Here is a 4,016-nt window from a genome sequence, read left to right as displayed (position 1 = left end):
AAAAACTGTTCAAATAACATGAGACTTCCATATTATTTCTCCACATAATCAGTCAACCTTTTATAATTCAAAAACAGCTTCTGTAATTCTTAAACACTGGGTTAATATGGCTTTCTCCCACTCCACACATGGCTTTTAACTTCAACTATTTACCTCTCCTTAGTCTGAAAGCATCAATTCTTTCACATAATAATCATTAAAGAGTTAACCTACTCCATTCTCAAACAGAGGCTTCTCTCTCATCTGTTAAATTAACCATTATTCATTGTCATGTTTTTCATGCACATAGTCTGGATCACATTTCACTCAAGAGACTGTCCACTGTGAACATATATTATCTCATCTAACTGCGTAGGTTGTCTTTTTAATACTTTAAAGCAAATACTATCCATTCTCCTGCAGTGCACGGCTATGTTAGCAATCTGTCAAGCTACGCACTTGCAAAATAAATCTCTTTTTTTCTGCACAGGATCCCTGTATATATCTCAGCTCCATTCTTTTAAGCAAGAAAGGTATGTGCTGGCACAATTACAGCCCCCTGATTCATAGCTATGCAGCTGGCCGAGAAACTTCAAAGTCAACATTTTTCATTTTGTGTCGTCTTCAGGAAACCCAGTGTGGTTTCCTATCATTTGAAGTTAATTAAGTAGTTTAATCTGTTTATGTTTGGTAAATACAAGAATTAACTCCATATTTACTTGATTTTGGTTTTTACACAGGTTCAGAAAATTGCCACTTTTTCAAACCTTTTTCTACTTTCTCTCACTAAATATTGCATTTACAATCATTTTAAACAAGGCACCCCTGTGCACTTTTATCCATAGATCATATTTATGTCAGTTTTTTCTCCATAATTGATCACTTTAATTTCTGGCTTGATGCCAATTTATTCTAACAAAAAAAATGCATTTTTCTTAATCCCACAACATAACCAAATGTACATTGCACACATACAACACATAATACATCACATACATACAATTTGTTGACAAAAATAACAGAATGGCCATCAACATAGATCTCTGCCAACAAGAATACTCCCACGGAGTGTAAATCGTCCTCTTCAAATTCGTCTTTAACCAAATGTATTTCCTACGTCACCTGTCTATAACGCTCTAGGCATGATTTCTTCTGTTACGTTCTTTAAAACGCAGGTAATCTGGGCATACTCCTTATCGTGGCTCCTCCTCACAATACTTCTTTATTGCTTGGCCTCTCCTCAAGTCAATTTACTCAATAACTAAATTGCTTGGCCTCTCCTCAAGTCAATTGCTTAATATTCAACACTCATTGTTTCTTAAGTTACTTTACCCCAATCCTGTTATTTCTAAGCTACTATATTACAATCTAAAAACCTTGATTTTCTCCCAAAAGAGGTTAAAGTTGTTTCTGAAAGCTGTTCAAACAATAACTAAAATATATTTTTTCTAAGAGTGGTCTTCCAAAAGTGACTTTAAAGTATTTTCTAAAAAAAACTTTCAGAAAATATAAAAAATAGTTTTTCTAAAATGGGTCTCCTAAAAGTGACTTTAAATAATTAATTAAATAATTTTTCTGAAGACGCCTGAAAAAATTAGCCAATTTATTAAAAAGTTATCCATTAATGTCATCATGAGTTAGCAAAGAATCAACCATCTTTGAATAAATCCGCCATCTTAGAAATTGCCTGACCATGCCTGGTTTATTACAAAATTGTGGATCCGCCTATCCTTGGTCAATATTTGCTACCTGCTCAGATTCGAATCTAGTTTTTCAATAATGTATACTAAGCATATACTACTTTACAAACCTTCTACCACACAAGACATTCTGACCCCATTACATAGATCACCTCTTCAAAGCGCTTTCCTGAAAGGCACAGCATTTCTGATTTTCACAGTGTTAGAGTCATTGATCGATCCAACAAGTTAACATCTGGTTTGAGGTGGAGGCGGTCTATCTCCACTACATTCAGTTTGAAGGGGGGGTATAACCAGCTCCTATACAAAACATTGCTGGGTTCACTACTCTACATCTGACTATCTTGATTGCTTCGTTTGAAATAATTACTTCATACCCTGATGCTCTTTGTGTGGTCAATGTACTTTTGGGTACCTCAAGAATGGCGAACAGGGCATGTTCCACATATAGTGTCACTTCACAGCCCATCATGACACTGGTTGATATTTCAAATGCAAAGGCAGCCAGTCATTGTTTACAGGGATAATGTCCTCTCATGATGGTGGCTAGAATCCCACTGTAATAGGCTAATGGTTTGTGTCCCAGGGTAGTCTTTCGTTTGAGCGCTGCTTTCATTACCACCATTACCACCCCAGTCGAGTGTGAAATCAAGTACAATTCTGCACTGTAATCAGGGATACCCAAACTGGGTGCTGTGCATATTGCTCCCTGTAATTCATTCAATGCCTCAATCCTCTCACCTCTCCAGGCCACACTGCTATCATCTCTCTGAGTTTCCATGAGACCTTTTAACAGTGGTCAGACGTATTTACCGTAGTCAAAGATCCATGCCCTGCAGTAGTTGCAAAGTCACACATTTTTTATTTTTACCTCACTGTCTTTGGCTGAGGTATTTTCATGATTTCTTCTGCTCTTTCAGGAGTCATGTCCTTGCCATCTTGGGATATCAACTGCCAATATACAAGACCTCCTCCAGGCAATATTGTAACTTCTCCTTGTCTACTTTGTACCCCTTGTCTCTCAAGATGCATGTTGTCTAAGTCCATCTGGAGGACCCTGTTGGATATTGAGGGGGACTCACAGCACCCCTGTGGTAAAAGAGTGTGTTTCACTTCATATTTCTGTATGAAAACTAGGTCAAATCTTGTGACTCCTCATGAAGGGAGATTGGAAAGAATGCATTCTTTAAATCTATTAATGTGAAGCATTTTGCTTTGGATGGGATGCTACACAATATTGTGGCTGGATTTGGAACCGATGTAAATTCTGCTTCAACAATATTGTTTAGGGGACATGAATCCTGGATAGATTTTTCCCTGGGTGCACAGCAGTGTTACATGGGGATGATGATGGCAGCAGTATTCCCAGTCGCACTAATGAAGAGATTGCATCATATATGCCCTCATCTGCTTCTTTTGTCATGGGATACTGTTTCACTCTTGGTAGGTTTGCTCCTGGCTTTAATTTCATTTTAACTGCACATACTCCTTTAAGTAGCCTGAAGTCATAAGGACTACTTGTCCACAGCATGCTTGGTACCTGTGCCAAATCTTTCTGAAAAATGGAAGTGTCTTTATTTATCAATGCCATTCTCTATGGCACTTCCCTGTTCTCAATATTCACCCAATACGTAAGGCTTATGAAGAATACTACCTCATTGTCTCAATACTCAACTCTGAATAGTTCCTTATTTGTCAGATCAGACAGTCTGTGCCCTTCGTCCAAAGCGATCACTGCTTGCCATGCCTTCCCTTTGTTATCAGTCTCATGAATAATCACGCTCTCATCTCTCACTATAACTGGTTCTTGTTCTAGTCGGAATACATGTCCTTCCTCCTTGTCCATGGGGATTTCTGGCCTGAATGAAATGCAGGTAGTCATAACACTGTGCCCGTATGCCAGGAAGCCATGCTAGCAAGAGATTCACTCAATATTGGAATACTTCAGGATCCATGGGTAAGCTTTGCTGTGCTTTCTGCCCTGAAAATGCTAGTATGAATTCCAAATGTTCATGTAATGAACCCCAGGAGTGGAACACACTATCCCCTGCTCAGTGAATGAGATGGTCATATTATGCTTACTCATCATATCTCTTCAGATGATGTTGAAAATCTGAAATTGAAGCAGAGTCATGGGAGGAACGTGTGAATTCTTCTGTAACGAATAATGCAAAGCTTTTTTGGGACATTGTAAACAACGGGCCCATTTATAAATATAATCTGAGAGGCGCCCTTGTGGCGGTTGTGGACCAGGATTGGGTGGCCTGTTATTCCTCTTACATAGTGGTGGATGGAAAGAGGTGGCTATTGATCGGTTAGTAGCCCTGGAATCCGAAA

The sequence above is a fragment of the Ambystoma mexicanum genome, chromosome 5q, assembly GCF_040938575.1.
Source record: "Ambystoma mexicanum isolate Mex_15411 chromosome 5q, UKY_AmexF1_1, whole genome shotgun sequence".
NCBI classification, from domain to species: domain Eukaryota; kingdom Metazoa; phylum Chordata; class Amphibia; order Caudata; family Ambystomatidae; genus Ambystoma; species Ambystoma mexicanum.
The sequence above is the reverse complement of the archived record's forward strand: the minus strand, read 5'-3'. Positions refer to the sequence as shown.